The sequence below is a fragment of the Crotalus tigris genome, unplaced genomic scaffold (genome assembly GCF_016545835.1).
Source record: "Crotalus tigris isolate CLP2741 ecotype Arizona unplaced genomic scaffold, ASM1654583v1 scf7180000024375.2447938, whole genome shotgun sequence".
Classification (NCBI taxonomy): Eukaryota; Metazoa; Chordata; class Lepidosauria; order Squamata; family Viperidae; genus Crotalus; species Crotalus tigris.
The window spans coordinates 1,334,706-1,360,746 of NW_024100545.1; the positions used below are offsets into that span (position 1 = coordinate 1,334,706).

Genomic DNA, 26,041 nt, shown 5'->3' on the forward strand with positions numbered 1-26,041 from the left:
AATATCCTCTTTTGCAAACATTGAGTTAATACAATTCTTATTGTTTTGTTAGATAACAATTAAATATATATTTTTCCCAATAGTCCTAAAAATAATAATCACATCAATATAATATTTCTTTTCTATCCAATCATTTTGGTTGCCTTATCATTGATCCTGTTACAATCCTTATTTTAATTTATTTCTCCCACCAAATTCTAAATATTCTTACTGGTTAAGATTTTCTCAAAAATTAATTACATTTAAGAATTTAACTCTATTTTTCCCTATGAACCATCTTACACTTTTACATTTCTTAAGAAATAGATAAAACAGTAGGAAAAAAGAAAGAAAAGCAAGAGTAAAGAAGCATAAAAAATAACATACTACTTAAAATATATATCCCTCCTAAGTTGATATGTATTTATTTCCTAAATTTCTTATTCTTTTTAACCATAATTAAAAATATTTTTAATCTTTAAACATTCTATTTTATACATCTAGTCATCTAGTCCAAGAGTTTTCCTCTTCCTTTCTTTTCTCTGTAAATAGCTTTAGAGGCCCAATTAGATAGATATTTGTAATCCAAATAGTTCAAAAAAGATTTTTTTTCCCCTGAAATTTATAATTCTCTCTTTGTCTACAGCCCAGATTATTGTCTTTTTTTTTGTCACAGCTGTTCTTTGTTGTTAAAGCTTTGAAGGTCACAGACACAGATTAGCTTTTCCCAGATTTTGCCAAGTCTTATATTAAAGTCATAGTTGTCAAAGTCTTCATCTGCCACTAGGTGACAGCAACTATTTGTTTTTCAATTTCCAAAATGAACAATTATCTCTGAAATGAGAGTCTTAACCATTAAAACAATTTTAGATTTATCCAGATTTAAGTTTTAAGTTTCAGGTTTTATATTTATTTCACTGCCATATATTTTGATCCTCCATAAAAAGATTAATTCCGTTAGTATACGGGTGGGGCTGAAATCCCCCTCCTTCCCTTTTGGAGGTATTTTGCTTCTTAGGGATCTTTCCCAGGAAATTAAATGTAAAATAGAAAAGAGAAGATCAAATTTCTTACCCAGTTTCAAGCACGCTGTTCACAGTTGTGCTGGTTAGTGCTTTTGGACTTTGGTTGCAAGTAGCTTGGGCTGGTCAATGCAATACGGCCAGCCTTTCTCCTGTCGGGTTAGAAGGCTTTCCCCAAGTCGAACGGAATAGCTACTGCCATTCCGGAATTGCTGGAGCACCCTTCTTTCTTCGTCACCTCTCCAGGGCAACTTAGACCCATTTAGGGTCCGCTGGCAGGGCGAAATTAGCCATGGGGGTGCGGAGAATCCGCAAACCTGTGACCGGTTGCTACCGCGCAAAACCAGAAGTCCTGAAACTCTGTTTTCAGCTGCTTCAATATAGTGATTAAAATAGATGCTAACCTAATTTTCACTGAGAGGCCATTCAGAGGTTCCAAGCCATAAGGGGCTTTACAGGTTAAAATCAGCACCTAGAAACCCAAGGGAAGCCAACGCACAGATCACAATCCAGGTCCATCATGCTACCACTGTTGAGTGGCAGATAGTAACTGGGTCAGTGCATTTTGAAGTTTCCAAATAGACTTGAAAGGCAGCTCTGTGTAGAGTTTGTCACATTGGTCTAACCAAGTGATGACATGGGCACTTTAGCAAAGTCCTCTCACCAGCTGATGCTGCAGCTGGCATGTGCCCCCCCCTCCAAGGGAGGACTCCAAGTTAGAGATCTGGTCCTTCAAGGATAATGCTGCTCCATCCTACGTTCTGTATCACTCAAGCCACCAGAGAACTCCAATGGACAAACTCTTTCATCGTTCTGTTGATTGTGATGTGGATTCTTCACAAGGATTGCCATCACTTTATACATGGTAGACTTTGAAAAGGCAAAGCCAAAGGGTTGGCTGACTTCCTCCCAAGCAGGAAAAGTAATGTACAATATAAGGCTTCGGTTCCCATAATCCCAGCTAGTATCACCTAGCTAAAGGTCAACATGTTCAGAAGGCCAATATGGAGGAAAACTGTGATAGGACTCAGAAGTGCCAGTGCTAGAAGAGAAATGGCAAGATATTCTACTGATACTAAAACAGAGGTACAGCTAATCCTTGATTTATGACCATTTGTTTAATAATAGTTCAAAGGTACAATGTCCATGGAAAAAGTGACTTACAATCTACACTCACACTTATGTCCATCGCCTCTTCCCTGTGGTCACACAATCACAATTTGGGTGCTTGGCAACTGGCTCACGTTTATGATTAGTTGCAGTGTCCTAAGTGTGATTTGTAAACTTTTTTATGGCCCATTGGGAAAGCTAGATTGGCTTAACAACCATGTGATTGTCATAAAATTGGGTCTGCTCTGACTTATGACTGTAATGACTTTATTACAGAAATTCTGGTCCAAATTGTGGTCATAGGTTGAAGTCTACCTGTATTTGGTTTCAGCTCTCCAGGATCATAGGCAAGTGCTGGAAACCCTGGGTTCAATCTCTAGGGATTCCTTCAAGAGACATTAGCAAACTGCAATTTTTAACTAAGTAAAAGGGTGAACTTATTACAGGCACTAAATGTAAGTGAAATCAAATTTGGTTTTTTAATAGCCCACCAACTGCTTTTTGGAGCATAGCCCAGCACTCCAGTCAAAAGGAGTTTTTGGCTTAGAAACTGCTCTACCCTATTGTAGAGGCTAAATATTAAAGAAACAACATGAACAAAGGGGCAAAAATAAAGAAGCATACAAATTAAGCAAGCAGCTTTCATTTTGTTACATAAAAGAAGAAATGAAGAAAAATAAATATGAAACATTTCAAAAATGTCACTGATTACTTTTAGGAAATCCTCACAATTAAAGGATTTGTTCAAAATCTGAAAGAATTTCTGCAAAGCATTGGTCCTCAGCTGTGCTTGGCACAGTGACTTGAGGGACACATCGGTCTCTAAATATAGCTTCTCCTAATGCATGAAAAATTTATTGTAGAAGGATAAGGTATGAGATGTATGTATCTTTGTGGATTGGGATTTCCATGATAATGCATATTTTGAGTTATAATTTGACACCTGAGGTTTTGCTCAGCCTAGTTTTTTGATGATTAGACAATCCTCTCTTTAACTTCTTCCCGTCCATTCACTCAAGCATGCACAACTGATGGCACTCCATGTCTCCCTCCACATTTGTCCTGTCACTCATTCAGATGTGCCTATTGTAAACTTGCCAAATGCAAATTCCACATTCGAATACATTTCATTTTCAAACTCTTTCCTCCTCCTCCTCCTCCTCCTCCTCCTCCTCCTCCTCCTCCTCCTCCTCCTCCTCCTCCTCCTCCCCCCATTCCCTAAACCAGAGAATTGCAGGTGGGACAAATTAATTTCAAAATGCCCCTCCAGCTAGCTTATGCCTAGCATTCTTCAAAAGTGAGGGTTATAATTTGTACTATTCCCATCTAGTGCAGAAAAGGAGAATTAAAGAAACAATAACTGCAACCCAATGACAAGCACAAGATTGGCAAATGTTTCCCTGTGAAAATAGAGAAATGCTATCAAATTTGCATGAGTGCATTCCTGTTCTCTTTTAACTTTCATTTTGAGAGAAGTACCCACCAAAATCTCAGCCCAGTTTTCATAAGCATAGAAAGCCCTTGATGGTTATCTAAACAAAAGAGGCTAAATGATGATATTCAGAAATGGCTCAGCCCCTCCCCCGTCTTACTGAACTCTAAAAAGAAAAAGGAAGAGCACAATCAGATTTGCAAGATTCTATTATTAAAGGCAATCTCAATTAAAGTAATTCTGGTCTCCCGAAGGAGTTGATTTCACAGTCTAATCTACCTAAGCGAGGCCAATATGTATGTTCTGAGGTGAGTCTTCATTTGTACCTAATTTCTGTGTGTACAGTTACTTAAAAGAACATAAATATGCCTAAAGGTGAAACCAAATTCTTTTCCTTCCCCATCTTAATGCTCTCTAAATATATTGGACTATGGGTCCATTGCTGGCTACGGGCAACATCTTGAATGAACGAGACAATTATAAGATTGTTTTATCCAGACATCTGTTCTTGCGCAGTAGTGCAGCAGCCAAGGGATTTCGGGGCTCCGTGCCTTCTGGCTGAATTTCTTCCTGTTAAGGGACCCTAAATGGGCCAGAAATCGCCCTGAAGAGGTGGCAAAGAAGGAAGGAAGTCCTGCAGGCCACGGAGAGATGGTAGTTGACCTGATTGGTCCAGGAGAAGCTGTCCAGAAACCAACAGGAGAAAGGCTAGTCTAACTTCAGGGTCTAGCCAAAGCTATAAGCAACCAAAGTCAAAAAACACTATTTTAAGCTGATTGTAAACACCGTGTTTGAATCTGGGTAAGACCATCAATTTTCTCTATCCTACTTATTAACTTTCATGGGGGAAAAAAATTCCCAAGAAGCAAAAAACCTCCGAACGTGAAGGAGGGGGATTTTTGCCCCATCCTTTTACTAACAGAAGTAGTGAATTAAACCTTTTATGGAGGACCAAAACATACAGAAATGAAATGAAATGAATATAAAACCTAAATTTGGATAAGTTTGGAATTGTTAAATGGTTAAGATTCTCATTTTAAAGGTAATTTTCTATTTTGATAATTTGAAAAATAATCTGGTGCTGACATCTAGTGGTGGATAAAGACTATGACAGCTATGGCTTTTATACAGGACTTGGCAAAATCTGGAAAAAACTAATCTGTGCTTGTGATCTTCAGAGCTATAACAATAGAGAACAGTTGTGACAAAAAAAACTATTTGGGTTGCAGATAAAGAGAGGATTATAAACTTCAGGAAACCTTTTTGAACTTTTTGGGATTATAAATATCTGCTAAACTGTGATATCTACTAAAAGCTATTTGCAGAGAAAAGAAAACTTCGATTCTTGAACACTATGGAAAATCAGAGACTTGCAGAAAGAACTTATCAAGAAAAAATAAATACCTTTCAAGAGGAGAAATATGAAATGCTGCAACTAATTCAAACAACGACTTCAAACTGCAAAGAAATCCAAAATAACTTTGAAAACATAAACCAATTCATCTCCAATTTAACTTTACAACAAAAAAATCCCAGGAAATAACAATAGAAAAGGAGCAGATAAAACAGATAACTGAACACAAATTCAAGGATAGAGACTCAAAGATGGAATTTAATACAACAAAGAAGTAAGATTTAACCCAAGTGGAAAAAATTTACAAGAAATATTGGTTTTGGAAAAGGCAACTTATATTTTAAGACAAGACAAATTTGAGGATAAGAAAAAAGACTGGTCAAAATGGATTGCAAAGATGTCAGGAACACCACTAGAACTGGAGAGACAAAAAAATAAGAGATACAGAGAGAAAAAGAAAGAAAAAGATTTTCAACAAACATGAAAGAGCAAATGCCTCTTACAAAGATATTGTACTTGACTTCTTTTTTATATCTACAGTGACACCAACAAGAATATGGAAAGACTCTTTGATTCAGCAGAATATATTGATTAAAAATATTGGGCAAAAGAAGAAGGCCAAAGTGAAAATTAAGAAAATAGATGATTTTCTTTTTTAAATATTCTCAGAGAGGCACCAGTTTGAATATGGTTAAAGTAATAGAAAGATTTTGGATATGAATTTTACTTTAAGAGGGAGGAATCCCTCAAATAACATAGTACTTTTTCTTTCTTCTCTTTTCTTCTCTTATTTCTTGATATGAGTAATATAAAAGAGTTAGAATGGCATATATATAAGGACATATTTTAGATATTTAAATGTGATTGATTTTAAGAAAATCACAATGGATTGAAAAAAAATGTTTTGAATAAGAGTTAAAAGACCAGATGACTAGATTTATTACATGGAATATTTAAAGATTAAATATATTCCTAATTATGGTAAAAAAGAATGGAAAATTTTTGGAAATAAGTATGTATTAGCTTAGGGGAAACATGGACTTTCAATAGTATACTATCTTTTTATCCCTCTTTATTCTTGTTCTTCTTTTAGTCTTATTTATTCCTTAAGTAAGGTAAAAATTATGGGATGGTTTACATGAGAAAAAATAGAATCAAATATTTAAATGTAATTAACTTTGAGAAAATCTTAACCAGTAAGAATGTTTTGAACATTGTGGGAAAAATAAATGTAAACAAGAACTATAAATGGGATCTATGATGAAGCAACCAGAATAACTAGATAGAAAAGAAATATATTGATGTGACTATTATTTGCGAAAATATTAGAAAAAAATTATATTCAATTGTTATCTATCAAAACAATAAGAATTGTATTAACTTAAGGTTGGTAAAAGAGAACATTATGGGAAGAAGTGGAAATCAAGTAAAGCTATTATGTGGATTATAGATTATAGAAACCAATTTTTAGCGAATGTTTTTTAATCCAGACAACACATTGTTTACCAAATATTAAGGTGACCATGTTAAAAAATTAATAAAATATATTATAAAAAAGATTGTTCTATCCAAAAACATACCGTGTTTTAAAATCCAAATTAAAAATATTTTTTAAAAATTGATCCCCTTTCAGTAATTGTTTAATAAAAGTGTAAGACAATGATGACATCTAAATACAGTGGTACCTCAATAGTCACCGTTAATTGGTTTTGGGAGACATGATGAGTACCAAAAATGATGCTACGAAAGCCAATTTTTCCCATAAGGAATGATGTAGTGCAGTGATGGCGAACCTTTTAGAGACTGAGTGCCCCAAAACTGGCCCCACCTCCGCTCCACCCCCCTGCCTGCCCCCGTTCTGCCCCCCCATTCCCCACCCCTCCTGTCCACAGGACCACTCATCACCTCCAGGCCCGCCGCAGATCGCCCAGGCAGCCCAGCAGCGCTATGGCAGCCACACCCTCTGCCCACACCCTGCAGCATCAACTGCATGATAGGGTGTGAGGGCAGAGTCTTGTCTATGCTGCCTGGCTGCCATGTCCTTGGCTGCGCTGCTCCGTGTGGGCCACGCTCGAGGGCAAGTCTCCTTCAGGGGGGCTGCTGGAGAGGAGGGGGTTGCGGAGGGAGGCAAGGCTGGGGCAACGGCACGTGTGCCCACAGAGAGGGCTCTGAGTGCCGCCTCTGGCACCCGTGCCATAGGTTCGCCACCACTGATGTAGTGAATCACAAGGCAGCCAACACTGACAAGTTCTAGCTTGTGCATTGAGTATCAAACAAATGATGAGTATCGAGACAAAATTTTCACATTAAAATACATTGAGTACCAAATTCGATGTGTTTAAAAGCAGTTGAGTACCAAGGTACCACTTTAAAGAATACAGTGTTATCATAAAAAAATATAATGATAAAATATTTTGCAATTCCTAGTTCTAAAGCACAGGTTAAAGAAGGCATGATGGTACATTACATGGAAAAAGCAAAAACAAAAACCCCCAAAGCATCATATATGCCATACATTACCCAACCATGAATATGATACATGTACTGCCATGAAGATTTCCTGCATAGGCTTCATTAAGATAACCAAGGATGTTTCTCTCTTCTTTTAACTCTGGTTTATTTCAACAAAGATGATTTAAGTAAAGCTTTCCAATGAAATATGCCTCCAGCAGTTTTCCAAAGCAAAACCTTGAGGGCAGCTGCCCTTCTGTTCCTACCCCCAGAAGCCTTTAAAAAAAAACAACCAAAAACAATTATTACTGTATGCTCAAGCCTGACTTTAATTTTGAAGCCTGATTTTTTTTAATTAGAACATCTAATTAAATGGTAGTGGAACCTGGAGAGGCAAATTTAAATGAAACGTAACTCATTCAAGCAGGGGATGTTGTGTAGCAAATTGGCAAGAGGACATAGGTGGCAAGCAGTGCCCTCTGCTGCTCCAAAGCAAAACTATGAAGATGCTAAGAATGGCCACAACAAGAAGGCGGGGGTGTGTGTGTGGTTGGGTGGGTGGGGGGAATGTTTTTGGAAAACCTCAAGTAACAACGGGTGAGCAATGCCTGCTTGTGAACGGTCAGCTTGGCAGTAACACAGAAAAGGTACTACTATCAAGTGTAAGTTCTGAGGGTAAACCAATGTCAGCTACAAAGTAGACCACTTATAGAATGCTGACACAAGGAGAAAGAGACAGAGACACACAGAAAGAGAGGGAGGGAGGGAGAGGGAAGGAGAAAGACAGGCAGGAGAAATGAATGCTGGGAAAACAATCATGAGCGTGTATGGGCAGCATCTGTCCAGAAAGAAAAGCCCTGCTTAATTTGGAGACCTTAAGAAATACCAGCATCTAAAAGCAAAGAGGGTTGTGGTGGATAGCATAAGTTTTGCATCTAAACAAGGCATATTGATCAGGGGAGCTCATTTTCACCATTTATATCCCGGCGCATTAAGTACACAAAGTACCTGAAGTACACTAACTAAGCCCTGTTTGCTTAAGATACTGTAGGAACCAAACCAGTTGTAGTTTATTCAATAAACCTTTAGAAACCTCAGCTCAACATAGTATTTGATTTCTCTCTCTGTTTCCCCGCTCTCTCCAGCTTCAATATCACTAGCAAGATGGGCTGATAAACAGGGTGTAGAGGAAAATAAGGCAGCTCCTCCTTCCTATTTTCACTTTTCCTCGCCAAAGGCATCCTTCTTGCCCACCTCAGAGCCTAAACATATGGCAGCAACAATCTGGAGCTATCCAGGGGTGAGTGAAAGGCATTATAAACCCTCTCTCTGCTACATAATTTGCTTTGATCTATGTTTCTAGAAACAAGGGATGAGTCAGGTTGGAATCAATCAAGATCCCAAAATTCAATTCCTGTTCCATCATAACCTTTACCAGATGAGTTTGGGACTATTAGCACCGTCCATCATTCCAAGCTATCTGATCAGCTTTTTATGTGGATAGAAAGGACTTGGGAGAACCATCTCTGCTACCCTTAGCTTCATGAGGGAAACTCACAACAATTAAAAGGATCTGATAGATTGGCTTAAACCAACTCTAACAATACATGCACGAATGTAAAGTATCGCCTTTATGATTCCCAACCTCAAAGATGTGAGTAAGCGGGCCCGCACAGTTCAATTGTAATGTAAATGCACATCTTGCTTTATAACTTTGTCACAAGGTAGCTTATGGCTACAATTAACACAGGCCCAGGAAAGCTTTTATGTTAGCATTTACAAAAAGTAACAAATATTCTCCCCCCCCCCATTCTAATGTGATTACAGTAATTAAGAGAAAACAATTAGAGCATTGTTTCTCAACCTTGGCAACTTTAAGATGTATGATATTCAACTCCCAGAATTCCTCAGCCAATCGGCTGGGGAATTTTGGGAGTTGACATCCACACATCATAAAGTTGCCAAGGTTGAAAAACATTGCATTACAGTCTCAGCAGTTGGGCAAATTTGTCTGGGCCAAGATGCTAAGCACATTTGGGCCTGGTATTCTAGCTAATTCTAACTAATACCTGGAATTCTAACCTAATACCAGGAACTATAGACTAGAATGGGAATTTTTTTAAAAGGCTCTTATCAGAAGGCATTGGCCAATTGGCCCCATATTACTACATACTGCACTCAATGTGTAGTCCTTAATGGAACTACGTCTAATGGAGGGAAGTAAGCAGTGGGGTACCCCAAGGTTCTTTCTTAGGCCCAGTACTTTTCAATATCTTCATAAATGATTTAGATGAGGGAATAAAGGGAAGTTATCAAATTTGTAGTTGACATCAAGCTGGCAGGATAGCCAATATCCCAGAAGATAGATCCAGATGGATCTCGACAGACTTAAACACTATCTAACAAAATGAAATTTAATGTAGAGGAAAGTAAAGTTTTACACTTAGACTAGAAAAAACAAATATACAGGTACAGATTAGATGAAGCGTGGCTCAATAGCAGTAATTGTAAGAGGGATCTTGGAGTCCTAGTGGACAGTCACTTAAATATGAGCCAGCAGTCTGCTGCAGTTACCAAAAAAGCTAATGCAATCCTAAGCTGCATTAACAGAGGGATAGAATCAAGATCACACAAAGTGTTAGTACCACTTTATAAGGCCTTGGTAAGACCACATTTGGAATACTCCCTCCAGTTTTGGTAGCCACAATGAAAAAGATGTTGAGATTCTGGAAAGGACTCCAGAAAGACTGCAGAGAAGAGCAACAAAGAGTATTTGGGAGCTGAAAGCTAAAACATATGAAGAAGAGTTGCAGGAATTGGATATGTCTAGTCTAGTGAAAAGAAGGACTAGGGGTGACATGATAGAAGTGTTCCAATATCTAAGGGGCTGCTACTAAGAAGAAGGTGTCAACCTATTTTTGAAAATACCAGAAGACAAGGCAAGAAACAACAGATGGAAACTAATCAAGAAGTGAACCTTTAATTAAAGAGAAATTTCCTGACAGTGAGAACAATTAACCAGTGGAACCCGCCTTCAGAAGTTGTGAGTGCTCCATCGCTGGAAGCTTTTAAGAAGAGACTGGACAGCCACTTGTCTGAAATGATATAGGATCTCCTGCTTGAACAGAGGGTTGAATTAGAAGACAAACTCTATTTTCTGTTATTCTGTTACTAACATCTTACATGAGTATGATTGTGAAGTTACCAGAAATTATCCTCAATTTGACAGAGACTTTATTTTAATCCACTAGAAAAACTGTAACTGTGAACTGAACTAAGCTCTATGGCTTATATATTGCAGCAAATGGTTGAAAATTAAATACCTTAGCATTTACTAAGTAAATCCATTTCCCTGAAGGATTTTGAATTGCCTTCTAACTTGTAACTGATTAACCCACTTTTACCATCTGGAGCTCTACATTCATTCATTCATTTTTCTTGGGTTTTTTTTTTTTTTAGCATGGATAAAATGAAGGTCAGAGAAAAGATCCAAAAGAATATGTCAAAGTTATTCTTTGCTTACTTCTGATTGAGACAGATCCTTCTACATAAAAAAGTTGTTACAAACAAGGCAATGGACAGGAGTACAAGTAGCTGTAGATACCATGACAGAAAACTATGTTTTTCAAGACTAACCTTGCTTCCTACTTCATTTATGTACATTTCCCTCTTCTATTTATATATTAAATTTACATGCTACCCATCTCATTTTTTCAAAGCAACTTTAGGCAGCATCTTGCAACTCTTGCCTCATCTCCATGTGATAGAAAAGAATATCTGCCACCCGGTTGAACTGTGGGGTCCTTGGTGCTCTCTGAGCTTGATTGTTAGTTGCGGATGTTTCATTACTCAACTAGGTAACATCATCAGTACATTAATGATATTATCTAGTTGGGCAATGAATCATCTCCATCTGTCCCTCTCTTCCAGAGCAGATGTAACATATACTATATGTATACATATACATACAGTATACTATATATTTGTATGTCACATGATCATATATAAAGAAAATTCAGTTAGTTGAAGCATGGGAATATGAACATAAATTAGGATGTTTATCCTTGTTTGTCCTTTTTTTCTGTTTATTTTCTCTCTCAGGGGAACATCTTAAATACAAGATTATTGGGAGTGGGGGAAGAGGGAATACATGTCACCTTAGATTTGAGACCTACTGTGGGATATAAATCCAGCACAGCTGTCTTTTTGTCATCTGTACAAGCAAAAACAAAATATTCTATTGAACTTCAAAAAGTACAATACATTTTAATGGCTTAAACGTTACCATGTACAAACTGCAGTCACAAAAGTTAGGTGTTTCTATGAAAAAGCAAATTCAGTCACACTCAATAAGCTTACCCCGTCATAGCACAAACTGTAATATTTTCTATATGTGCAAAATTCAACATTACCAAGAACATCTAATTCCACCAATTGTTTGTTCATCTATACAAGTTTCATGAGCTGACTGAACATACCAAATGCTGCAATTAAGCTATAAATCAGGGTCTTCAAACTTGGCCCTTTTATGAGTTGTGGACTTCAACTCCCAGAATTCCTCAGCCAGGCACCCTGTAAAGAAATCCCCTGCTTGGTCTGACTCAAGGCCCTTCTACTTTGATATGCATTCCCACAGAGACCAACTATCTACCTTTAAATACTCACAAGCATCCTATGATTAAACCCTTTTTCTCATTTCCAAGCCACTAATATGGGACATATTGCCTCCAATTCCAGAGAAAATACACAGCTGTGTCTTCAATTTGAAGCTGTTGCTTTCTTCCCCCTACCTGATACAGTAAAAGATGCTACCCTGACCACCTCTTGCCTCTACAGGGAATAAATGTAATACAATTATTACTTGTAACGATGCATAGGAAATTAGCGAGTGTTATTACTGAGGTCTCCCACAAAGCCCTTTTTAAACTATCAGGAGGGCCTTCTAATCTCCTGATGGGAAGAATAAGGATTCTGCCTTGACATCCCACAGGAGAAAGCTATTAATGCCTTATTAATGCCCACCCACCTGGGCTTAATAAAATTAGCAGCTGTAATGGTTATGAGCGTCCTCCCTCACTAGACAGATACACACAGAGTCAAAGAGCTACAAGCAACAGAAAAGCAGAAAGAATGTAGGCTGCTCCCCATCTGCTATTTATTAGCACAGCTCATTTTGGAAAAGCTGCCCTGGCAGATCTGTTGCTCTGGACAGAGGATGATTGATATGCAGTGGGTTATGGTGGGTGTGTGAATGATGGTGGGCCATTTGTTTGTGGTTAAAATGAGACTACAATCCAGGGGGTGATCCACTGTGACAAGCCAACAGAGAGATGGTGATGTCAATCTCCACTTTTTACCCATTCTGGTCTGCCTTGCTGGATCATCAATTTTAATATTCTTTCCCTCCCCCTTAATTTATTATTATAAATTTTATTCTCTAGAGAAAAACAGCAGAACAATGACAAAAACCATCTTGAGTACATATAGGTCAATGTGAAAGGAAAAAAGAATGACATTGCCATAGGTGTATACTACAGGTCACCCAACCAACCAGAGGAAATAGATGAATATTTTGCTAATCAGTTAACCAAGGGATGTAGGAAGCACAGCACAGTAGTGGTAAGGGACTTTTAACTACCCTGACATCAACTCAAAGACAAACACTAAATCGAATAGATTCTTCATAAACCTTGCAGACTAGGTCAGCCATACTGGACTTAGTTCTCATTCACAGAAATAAAATGATAGAAAGAGGTGAACATGTAATATTGGAATTCAGCATTATGCAAGCACAAAGAATAGAAAATCGCCAAGCGGTGGACACAACTTTCAAATGAAGTGGGCACCATTTTTGGACCGGCAGAGTCCACTTTGTACCATCCCAGAGAGAGTACCAAGCTGGGAATACCATGGGCTAGGTCAGTGATGGAGAACCTTTTAGAGACTGAGTGCCCCAAAACTGGCCCCGCCTCCACTCCACCCCCCTGCCCTGCCCTCGCTCTGCCCTCCCATCCCCTGCCCCACCTGCTCACAGGACCACTCACCTCCTTCAGGGCCCACCGCAGATCGGCCATGCAGCCCAGCAGCGCTATGGCGGCCCCACCCTCTGCCCGCGCCCTGCAGCATCAACTGCATGATGGGGTGTGAGGGCAGAATCTTGTCTACGCTGCCTGGCTGCCATGTCCTTGGCTGTGCTGCTCCGTGTGGGCCACGCTCGAGGGGGACTCTCCTTCAGGGGGGTTGATGGAGAGGAGGGGGTCGCAGGGGGAGGCAAGGCTGGGGCAACAGCATGTGTGCCCACAGAGAGAGCTCTGAATGCCGCCTCTGGCACCCGTGCCATAGGTTCGCCACCACTAGGCTAGGTATATGTTTTTCATTCTAGCTTCAGTTTTTAATACCCTCAGTAGAGCTGGAAAACTGCCTTAAAATCCTAGAAGTAAGAAGCAGTTAGTGATAGCAGTAATGTGCTGGCTGCATAAATGATCTAAATGTTGTTTTTCTGTAGTGGGGCTGGCCCTCTGTAGTGACTACTCTGCTGGAGGTACAGTATATTTGTTTCCAATGTTTTCAGTTTCTGGAAAAAGATGAAAACAGAGCTTTAGATTAGGTGGCACAACAAGAGGAATATTTGGTTTTACTGTATTTTACTGTATTTTCTTATATATTTTTATGTTCTTTCTTATTGTGAACCTGTATATAATTGTGGCAGGATTTAAACAGAATACATAAATAATGTATAAGGCAAAAATAATAGCTCATTTAAATAATGGCTGACTTACTAATGCTACATTTGCAGAATAACCTGTAAGTTCTTGTTTATATAAGACAATTGCTGGATTCATACTTAAAATTGAGAAGCCAAACAAAACACATTATGGTTTCACATTTTGCATTAGCCAGTTTGTCTGTTTATGGAGCAATTTTAGTTCTTAAAAAGAAAAAAAAGTATTTCAGTATTGACAAGATAGAGCGTTCTCTGAAATATAAGGTCCAGCAGAGGGCGGTGCTGTACCATCTCCATTTTTTACTTGTAATTAAAAAAAATGCTTTACTTTTGCCTGATATCCCGGAAAAGAGAACTATAAAAAATCTTAAGTGGTGGACAAAATTTTAGGGTGACAAAAAGAGCAGTTCAGAATTTTTTTTTTATTGAAAATTTTTAGATATTTTTACGAAAAGCAAAAAAAACAAAAAAAACCAACCCTAACCCACCCACCCCAACCCTCCCTCTCCATCCCCCCCCCGATCTTCCCAGAGCTGAATATAGGCTTAATTAAAATTTTTAAGAATCTTAAAAAAATTGAAAAAATATAAATCATAAATATATCTAAATACCTTACATAAACAATTTATAAAGTAATTAACAATAAAATATATGTAAAAAAAAGCATACGTATTAAAAGGAAAAAGTACTTGAAAGAAAAAGAGATAATAAAAAAGAAAAAAAAGAGAAAGAAGAAAAGAGATATAAAAAAGTACAATCTATAAAATATTAAAATTTATATACAAATTATTAGAAAGCTAAATGATATTTTTTTATATCCAATTTATATTGTATAAAATTTATCCATTTTTCCCATACCGCAAAGAATTTCTCTTGCGATTGCTCCTTTAAGAAAGCCGAAATCTTTGCCATTTCCGCCAAATAAGAAACTTTAAAAAACCACTCTTGCAAGGTAGGCAAAGATTCCTTCTTCCAATATTGCCCTACTAACAGCCTAGCGGCCGTAATCAAATTTAACATCAATATAACTTCCTTAGCATCACAATCAGTAACAATACCTAACAAAAACAATTGTGGGGTAAATTTTACCCTCTTTCTAAAAATTCTTTGAATATTCCACCATATCTTAATCCAAAAGACTTTTATATTTTTACACGACCACCAAATATGATAATAAGTAGCATCCAAACAACCACATCTCCAACATTTAGGCTGTAAGTCAGGATACATACGAGACATTTTTTGTGGATCAAGGTGCCATCTATAAAACATTTTGTAAAAATTCTCCCTTAAGTTCTGGGCTTGTGTAAATTTAACATTCCTCACCCAGATGGTTTCCCAGGTATCTAGTAGAACTGGTTCACCAAAATTTTGTGCCCATTTAATCATACATTCTTTAATTAGTTCTGATTCTGAGTCCAGTTCTACTAGCACCCCATAAATTCTCTTAATGTGAGTTCGCCTTTGATCTTTTACTTGTTTAAAAAGATTTTCATCTTCTCTGAGCAGACCCACATTACGATCTATCTTCCATCTATCAGCTATTTGTCTATACTGAAACCATGAATATATAATATTTTCATGTGCTAAATCTTCCAAAGATTTTAACTGCCAATTTTTACCATCCCACCTGAGTAATTGCGCATAAGAAACACTATCCATCTTAACTCCTTATCCCCTCTATCGCATGCCAAGGTATAGCCCATAATGGTATTTTAAACTCACTTTTATAATATTTCCTCCAAACCCGAAGTAAAAAAATCCTTATAATATGAGATTTAAAAACCCGATCCACTTTTTTATTAAAAATTAAATAGGCATGCCATCCAAAAAGTAAATCCCAACCCTCCAAATGGAGTATTTCTACATTTGTTAAATCAACCCAATCACTAATTAGTGTTAAAGCCACAGCATCATAATATAATTTTAGATTCGGTACCTTGAGTCCACCTCTCTCACGGAAGTCTTGCATAATTTTAAGCTTTACCCTTGGTTTTTCCCTGCCCAAATAAATTTGTTGATACCTTTCTGCCATTCATTTAAATTAACCTCATTCTTTAAAATAGGTAACATTTGAAATAAAAAGAGAAATTTTGGCAGGACATTCATTTTAATCACTGCAATTCTTCCCATAAGAGATAACTGTAACTTCTCCAATTTTTAAGTTCAGAATTTTCATCATGTTTCCTCTGAGGAAATCCAAGCCAAATTTCGTATATGCACAAATATACTTATTAGCAGAATTGGAAAGTATTTCCCTTGGAGTTAGCTGGATGCCTGATGACCATATAGATATGTCAGCATTGTTTCTCCTTGGGGAAAATACAGAAATGGTTTGACATTGCCTTCTTTTTTTATACATAGTTTTTGTTTCTGTCTTTTAATATAATCTAGTCTAGAGCAGGGGTCCCCAACCCCCGGTCCGTGGACCGGTACTGGGCTACAGCATGCCAGCAACTGGTCTGCACAAACAAGTAAAGCCCCATCTGTGGGATGCAGGCAGCACACAAAACCATGCACCCTCCAGTCTGTGGAAAAACCTCTCTCCACAGAACCAGTCCCTGGTTGGGGACCTCTGGTCTAGAGCAATGGGATTCTCTGATAATTTCTCTTCCAAGAACTAATCAGGTCCTACTTAGTTTTTTCAAGATTGGCTAAGATTATCAGATAATTTCTACAGACAGCACATGTCAAAAATTGGACAACTACATTAGTGATGAAACCTCCATTGCTGTTTTGCTATTTGGCAGAGACCTTTAGAGCGCTCTCTCTCTCTCTCTCTTTTTTTTTTTTTTTAAGGCTAAGAAAGTGTCTCTTTTGTGGGCCAGGCTTAACGGTTACATAGCTGTGTACAGGATTTGCCTGTGTATGCTGGGAACAGAAAGATAGACAAGTAATATGCAGCTTCTTTACATATTGCTAACCATCTATCTGTCCTAATGGAACATCACTTAAGTATGAGTCAGTAGTGTGCTGCAGCTGCCAAAAAAGCCAATACAGTCCTAGGTTGCATCATCAGAAAGATAGCATCAAGACAACAAGACGTAATAGGACTGCTTTACACTATGCTGATGAGACCACCCTTGGAATATTGCATCCAGTTCCTGGTCACCATGATACAGGAAAGATGTTGACACCCTGGAAAGTGTGCAGAGAAGGGCAACAAAGATGATAAAGGGGCTGGAAGCTAAATCATATCAAGAACAGTTGAGGGAGCTAGGAATGTCTAGCCTATCAAAGAGAAAGACTGAGGAGGGGGACATGATAGCTGTCTTCCAGTACTTGAGGGGCTGTCACAAAAAAAAGAGAGGATTGACTTATTCTCTAGGACACCAGAGGGCAGGACAAGAAGTAGTGGGTGAAAGCTTGCTAAAGAGAGACCCAAGCTAGAAGTAAGGAGAAATTTTTTGACAGTGAGAACAATTAATCAATGGAATAATGGTAGCTCCTGAGGTTGTGGAAGTTTTCAAGAATAGACAACCATTTGTCCAGGATGGTATAAGATCTCTTGCCTTGAGCAGGGGGTTGGACTAGAAGACCTCAGAGGTCCCTTCCAGCCCTACGATTCTACGATCTGAAATACTCACTTGCAACATAAGAAGGCAAGCAGAAAGAAAAAGTTGAAAAGTACTACAGAGAACTATTTTATGAATAACTGTTATCTATTTAAATGGCTGCTCCAGTAATTTTTCCAGGGCACCTGTTAGAAAAAGCTGCCCTTTTCATTTCAATTTATTTGTTCATATACATGATTAAAAAAAAGTGTGGGCAAAAAAAACTTTTTGGGAATTTTTGAAGTGAGGAATACAAAACAAATCATGTTTAAATATTTTTAAATGGAATTGGGATTATTTCATTTGTAAATGAATATATAAAGTGAATGATCATTCTCAAATGGAGTTGCTCTCATTTTGAGGTGTTTTTTTATTTTTTGCATGCTGCATATAAGCCCATTTTATCCTTCTAAGTGATGACCCAGACAGTTCTTTCTTCACAATTGAAGATACATTTCGAAGGGAAAAATATCGTGGCTGCATCTTAATCTTGTTAATCTTTTAACAAGATTGCTCTGCAGGCTATCTAGCTTTGAACAGCCTAGACCAGTGGTTCTCAACCTGTGGGTCGGGACCCCATTTGGGGTCGAACAACCATTTCACGGGGGTCGCCAAACAACGCAGTCCGCCATTCCCCCCCCCCTTTTCTTTAGCTGTGCTACTCCCTTTTATTCTATTGGCTTTTGAAAGCCAATAGAATAGACTCTCTTGAATAGAGTCTAATTCTATTGGCTTTCAAAAGCCAATAGGAATTGTCCAGGCTGTCTCTGCCCTGCTGAGCCCGCCAAAAGTACCATTCTGCAAACGGTGCTGCACCAGTTGAGTAGTCCTCGACTTACGACCGGTTGAGTAGTCCTCGACTTACGACCGGTTGAGTAGTCCTCGATTTACGACCGGTTGGGGGTTGCGGCATTAAAAAGGTTGAGAACCACTGGCCTAGACCATGTCATCAGTCTTCCAGTTATTGTCTTTAAAAAAAAACTAGTCTGTTTTTCCAAATTAATAGAGTGACAATAAACAGATAAGCAGATAATAAAACACATCATATCTCCATTTGTCTTGCTGTCATAAGGTAAAAACCATGAGCTCTTCCCCCCCCAATAGGGCAATTTTTTTACTCCAAAAAGGACACAATTTAGCGAGCAACTACCCCAAAGCCCATTGAGATACAGCCATAAAAAGTGCTCTGCTCACCTCATCTGCAGTCACAGCAAGGACACTGCGACTTTTTTTCATGCTCTCTTCCAGCTTGGTGGACTTGGTATTCCTTCCTTTCGAAGTTTTCCCAGTTCACCAGCCAGCAGCCATTACAGCTGCAGAACTCCTGAGTAGGCAGGGGGACTGAATGAAGGAAATACCACCTCCTGAGGCCTGCAAGGGAGAAGAGCAACAGAAAATTTAGAAAGCAAAACAAAACAAGAAAACTGGCTTTTATTGTTAATATTTTGGGCTTCTTTGGGTCAAACCTGGAAGACCCACCCATCTTGTGATGGCTTGTGGATTTACGCAGAGCCACAAATCCTTGAACATCTGTGCATCTACTCACTTTTGATTTTAATCAAAGATAAAAATCAAAGATAATCGAAGATAACCATATCGTAGCTAGGGTGATATGTGAACATGCTAGCACAATACAGGAAAACCAATTTCCTCCCTTTCATACTGCCACTCCACAAAAACACATACAGTAGTAGTGTACAATAATAGAGATAGTCATCCTAACAAAGTCACATCAAAACAAATGACTGTGATTCAATCCCATATGTTAAGCTATGAAGTAAGCATCACAAGACCAAATCTTAGCCAAAAGCTCCTCCATATAATATCACTTTTACAGCCTTCCTAAAGGGCAGAAGCAATAGTAACATTAGGATTTCTGGCTTGGGGCTGATCAGATAAGTAGGTGGTACTATAAAATGGCATAATTGTCCTTTTCTCTCCCAAATCTCATATTGGAGAAGAACCTTTGGTATCCCTTTGTGGCATGTGTGCTCTACCTAGACAGAATCCAATTCAAGCACAAAGTCCTGCAGGTACCAAGGTGCCAAGTCATACAGAGCAATAAGTGTCAAAACTAACATTGCAGATTCTATTTGAAGTCTGTATTTGGGAACCAATGCAGATCCTGGGAGAGCTATATGCAAGTAACGGCTGGGTAGCTTGTAAATAGCCTTCGAAAACAATTCATGTAAGGTGCTCTATAATAATCTATCTAGGAAGTGACAAAGGTGTGAATCACTGGTAATGTCTCCTTTTCTAGGAAAGAATACAATTGGTGCACCACCAAATCAGGGCAAAGTCCCCCTCCCCTACCATGGACTATCCAGCATTTTTGGTGAGAGTAAAATGTCCCCCAGACAATGGACCTGCTCCTTCAATGACTCCCATCACTCCTGGAGTAGTTACAGAGCCAAATGTTTTCTAGACAAACAGTAATTCTATTTTGCCAAAATTCATTTTCAATTGTTTTTCCCCCTTCTATTTCTTACAGCCTCCGGACACTGGGTTAGGACTTCTGTCGAACCACTGGGCCCAGCCTGGCCTGAGGTGGTAAATATGAGTATCCTCAGCATAGATGGATCATCGCTCTCAGCAGCTTCACATCAATGATAAACAGGGGAGAGAGGGAAGAAAACCTGCAACACTCCACAATGGAGTAATTGACTGGTAAATGCACCCCCCCCATTACTGGCCTGAAGCTGTTCACTCAGGAAGGAGTAAAACCACTGAACAAACAGTATTGATGATGTCCTCTAGATTCACATGGATGCATACGAAAACAGAAATCCTCCGGCAGTTGAGAGGTAGGTTATCCTTGTTATGTATATCTTTCAGAATCACTGGTATATCTTTCAGAATCACTGGTATATCTTCAGTTCTTTAAGCATTGAAGGAGGCAGAGTGTTGAAACAGCAAACAAGTTTATTAACTCAGAACAGAAGCAGTCCTAAAGGCTGCTGCACAGCTATTTATACAGTTAGCCTCTAGGTGGCAACCAATAGGTTTAAAGTAACAGTTTCCCACCCCAAACCTCATTATCAGCTTGGAGACAGCCAGTCTGGCTTTCAGTTAACAGCAACTGTTAAACAATACAGCAATGTAGGTCAGACATTAAGCAAGTGATTTAAAACAGTTGTGGCCAATACATTACAATCACTCTATGAATGAGATGGGTGATCTCTAAATTTGAGGGAGGGAGAGAGGGAGGGAGGGAGGGAGGGAGGGATGGATAGATAGATAGATAGATAGATAGATAGATAGAGTCTCCAATAAATAGAAAAACCTAAAATAAGCTTGGAGAAAATTTCTGAACATTCTGAATGAAAATGATCCAGGGGAAATAATTATTCTGAATGGATTGGAATGGAATGAGATGGCAGAGTATAGAAAAAGTGATTAGGCCATTTTGAGACTCAAGAACAAGAATAAATGAGAGGGGCGATGGTTTGATATGTATCTCTTTAGGGGAAAAATTGTTTTGAATGTATAATTTAAGTTTAGTGTCAAGCCCCTGGGCTTGACATGAGCCGGTGGTGGACGGGGAAGAAGCAGCCAGCAGCTAGCCGACATCCGTATGATGGCCTTGAGCACCGCTCGACTCCCGAAAGTCAGCTGGGAGTCAGCCGGGCATCCAGATGTCAGCGAGGTGTCGGCGGAACCGCCATGCACCGCCCGGCTCCCGACAGCCAGCTGGGAGTTGGCCCAGCGTCTGGATGTCAGCTGGGTGTCGGCAGAACCGCTATGCACCACCCAACTCCCAAAAGTCAGCTGGGAATCGGCCCGGCTCCCAAGAAGCAGCTGGGAGTCGGCCCAGCTCCCGGACATCAGCTAGGAGTAGGTGAGGCCTCCATGCTCCACAGGTGCCTCCCTCCGTCTCTACGGACGCTGGGAACGTCCCTACCGCCGGCTGGGCGTTTGAAGCAAGCCAGCTGGACGCCGGGGTGACTGCCTCTCACCTCAGCTGCCTCTCCCTCTCGCCGGGTGCAGGGGGGAAGGGGCAGAACGTTGCCTGGTTGCCAGATAGAACAGCTGGAACTGCGAAGGCTGCACTGGTGCATCTGGAAGGGGGAAACGCGGACATTGAACTACGCCTTTTATCTATATGGACCGGATGCTGGCTTGCTGATTGGGGTGGGGTTGGAGGGTGGGACATGTCTATGTAAAGTGCTGGGAGCAATTCACTCCCAATGCTGACTTTTTCTTTGCATTAAAGTTTGCTGGTCACTTGTTCCTTCTGTGTCTGGAGTTTGTCGGCAGCAGGCAGAGGACAGCTGATAGTAAGTCAGCACTCATTATTTTCCTGTTCCCCTGTTATTGCCTATCATTTTTTGGCTTCTACTGAGATGGCAGAGGGTAAACAGGGGACTCCTCTGGTGGCAGATGAGGCTGACAGGGCCAGCTGGAGCAACAGGGCCTGAACCTGACCCCCAGGAGCTGCAGCCAGTAGTCAGGCCCAAGGTGGTGGAACCATGGCCTGCAGCCCCTGCAGGTGAGACCCAGGCGGCTGGGGCTCCTGCCGCGTCGGGGGAATGGTGGCACAGCCCTGCATTGGCCAATCTGGAGCCCAGACAGGCAGCTACACCGGGGCTCAGGGCCCCTTTGATGGACTGGTGGGAGAGACGGCTGACGGGAGAGGAGGAGGATGAGTGGATCTATTCCACCGCTCCCAGACAATATACAATGGATATTTTGAGGGACCGGTTCAGGGAGGTAGGGTACCAAGACACCTCCTCATGGTCAAGATGGACAGCTACAGGAGAGGATGCTTCATGGCGTTGGATGGAGGCACCAGCCAGACATCCCGACTCGGGCCAGTTCTGTCTGGCTAGTCCATGACTGCGAAGTCCTCCTGCTCCACTCGCCTCCACGGTAGGAAGGTTTACTCTGGGTGCACCGCAGGCACAGTCCCAGCCTGTGTGGAGAGGAGCTGGCCATATCATGAAGGTTGGTGGAGGAGCTACAGGAGGAGGGGCAAAGGGTCCAACCGGCCGGAATGCCCTTCTGCTGTTTTCAGTGTAACCAGCCGGGCCACAGAGCAGGTTCTTTCCTTGACCCCTGGAAAGCCTACTCCCAACACTAAAAGGACACCCGACAGGCTAAGAGCAGCGCAGCAGCCGAAGGGGGTCACATCTTGACAGTTGCTCCCGGTGGAGGAGGAGGAGGCAACAGCCGCGACAAGATACCGTCTGGTGGCTGACGACAGCGAGGACGATGTAGCCAATGATCCTATGGTAAGTGAGCCCATAAAGCCTTTCGTCCTACCCATTACACTGACTAATCCACAGACAGGGCAACGAAGGGGTTACCAAGCCCTCATTGATTTCATGTGCACCCGGTGCTTGATAAGCAAGGGGGTGGCAGAGGAGAGTGGGATCAGAGTGCAGCGGCTGGCTCACCCTATCCGGTTTGAACAAGTGGACGGGTCTCTGTTGGGAGGGGCACCAGCTACTCTCATAACAGAACCTGTCTGGCTGGAAATGGGTACTCATTGGGAGATCCTCCGATTCATAGTCATCCCGTCTATGACTGAGGCACTGATTTTGGGCTTGGCCTGGCTAGACAAATGGGGCCCTACGATATGGTGGGAAGGGGGATACTGGAGGCTACATATTGGGGTGGGTCCCCAAGCCCCTGGTCAGGACTCTGGGGAAAGGGAGGTAGAGTGCAAGGAAAGGGAGGTAGAGTTGACGGAACCCAGGGAGGACAGCCCCTTCCCAGAAGTGTACAGTGATCTCACCGAAGTCTTCAGTGAGCAGGAGTGCAACGTCCTGCCACCTCACCATGCCACTGATTGCGCGATTGATATACCAGGAGCCAAATTGCCCAAACCCCAGATGTACGCTATGACGCCCAGGGAGCTGAAGGAGTTACGTCATTATATTGACCAGAACCTGGCCCAGGGGTTCATCTAACCAGCTTGGTCATGGATAGCCGCCCCAGTCCGGTTCAAGGAGAAAAAGGACGGTTCCCTTCGGCTCTGTGTGGACTTCCGAGGGATTAATGCAGTTTGTGTAGAGCACCTATACCTGCTCCCGTTGATGAAAGACCTCCTGGCCCACCTGAGTATGGGGCATGTGTTCACGAAGTTGGACCTGCGGGAGGCCTATTACAGAGTCCGTATAAAGGCGATGATGAGTGAAAGACTGCCCGCTCGGCAGCTATCAATTCCAGGTAATGCCTTTCGGCCTGCAAGGGGCCCCTGCGGTGTTTATGCAACTTATTAACCAGGTGTTGCATGAACACCTATACTGTGGGGTTTATTTGGATGATATTCTCATTTATACGACCACCTTGGAGGAACACGTCCACCTGGTCAGGCAGGTACTGGGAAACTGTTGGATGCCCACCTCTTTGTGAAATTCTCCAAATGCAAGTTTCACCGGGCCCGGCTGGATTACCTGGGGTATAGAATATCAGGGGACAGCATGGAAATGGACTCTCATAAGATGAGAGCAGTGTTGGACTGGCAGGCGCCTCGCACTCATTGCCAGCTGCAGAGTTTTCTGGGCTTTGCCAATTTTTACAGGCAATTCATCCCTTCCTTTCCCACGGTAGCCCTTCCCCTGACTGACTTGCTGTGCGCAAAGCACACAGCAAGTAAGCCACGCCCCGGACAGCCATTGGATTGGACTATGGCCTGTCAGAAAGCGTTCGAGGATCTGAAAGCCCTGTTTGCCAAGGAACCGGTCCTACTCCAGCCGGATCCTGAAAACTCCTTTGTAATCCAAGCCAATGCCAGTGATGTAGCAGTGGGGGCTGTGCTGATACAACGGAATGGCCAAGGGTTGTTGCAGCCGTGTGCATACACATCACAGAAGTTTTCAGCCGCTGAGCGGGCATGGGCAATTTGAGAGACAGAGGCCTTTGCGGTGCGGTGGGCTCTCTTGACATGGAGGCATTTGCTGGAGGGGGCAACAAAGCCATTCGACGGACCATAAGAACCTCGAAGTCCTACAGACACCGAGATGCCTGTCATCCAAGCATGTCCAGTGGGCCCAATTCTTCCACCGATTCCAGTTCACCCTGAAGTATGTGCCGGGAGGAAAGACCTTCTTGGCCAATGTGTTGTCCCGCATACCCCAGTACCATACCAGGCGGGAGGAGGTTGTACAAGCGATTATGCCTCCTTACCAACAGAGCGTGGCTCAAGCGATTCCTCGCCGGTTGGCGGGTGATCTGAACCAGGAGCTACAAATGGCTGTCCAGAGCGATACCTGGTTGAAGGACCACCCAGGCCTCCTGACACGGAGGGAGGGGTTGGCCTGGAAAGGCAACAAATTGTACGTCCCAGATGTCCTGAGGCGAGTGGTTCTCAAGCGGTGTCACGATGCCAAACAGGCGGGCCATTTCAGCTTCCTGAAAACATTACACCTACGGCATCAATTCTGGTGGCCTCAGGTTAAGGTGGACGTAGAGGCCTATGTGAAAGGGTGCCACATCTGTGCCACCGCCAAGCCCCATACAGGAAAGCTTCTGGGCTTATTGCAGACAGTAGCAGACCCAACCCGGCCATGGGAGGATATCGCCATGGACTTTATCGTAGAATTACCAGAGAACCGAGGGCACACCTTTATCTGGACTGTGATTGACCTGCTCTCCATACAGGCCCATTTTATCCCATGCAAGGGGCTATCATCAGCCCGGCGATTGGCCAGGTTGTTCGCCGACCATGTCTACCATCCCCATGGGGTGCCCCGGCGTATTATATCGGATCGGGGGGTGCAGTTTAGAGCACGATACTGGCGGGACTTTATCTGGTACATAGGGTCATTCCAAGGCCTCAGCTCAGCATACCACCCCAGTACCAACGGAGCGGCTAAGTAGGCAAATGCAATGGTGGAGCGCTACTTACGATGTTACGCCTCCTACCAGCAAACAGACTGGGTCGATCTGCTCCCATTTGCCGAAGTGGCCTACAACACTGTGCATAGCAGCAGAGGGTTTGCTCCTTTTCGGGTGGTGCATGGGGTGGATTTCGTCCCTATCCCTGAATGGCCCCAAGGGACCCTCTTACCCTGTACACCCCAGGAGCAGATGGCATGTTTGGAAGGCATGTGGGGAAAGGTAAAGAAAGCATTAGTGAAAGCGGAGGCGGAAACGAAGGCACAGGCCAACAAAAAAAGGGCAGAGCACAGACCTTTCAGGTGGGTGATTGGGTGTACCTGTCCACCAAATACCTACATTTGGGGTTGCCCTGTAAAAAACTGGGCCCCAAGTATGTAGGTCCTTTCCAAGTGGTCCAGGTTGTTAACCCAGTGACCGTAAGGCTGTAGCTGCCTTACCGGAAGGTGCACCCTGTGTTCCATGGGAGCCTGCTAAAACTGGTGAAAGGATCCCCACAGGGGCTGGTAAACAAGCCACTGGGCCCGGTCTCTGGCAACCTGTATGAGATACAAAAGATCTTGGACTCCCAAA

At 41.7% G+C, this 26,041-nt stretch overlaps 1 long non-coding RNA gene across 1 annotated transcript in view; it reads right to left on the bottom strand.

Annotated features, from left to right (window-relative positions):
• Window positions 1–26,041, bottom strand: part of LOC120301304 — a 132,481-nt gene that overhangs the window by 27,188 nt on the left and 79,252 nt on the right. Inside the window, exon 2 of the long non-coding RNA XR_005554858.1 lies at window positions 18,821–18,997. This is a non-coding gene — a long non-coding RNA (uncharacterized LOC120301304). The remainder of the gene's footprint in view (window positions 1–18,820; window positions 18,998–26,041) is intronic.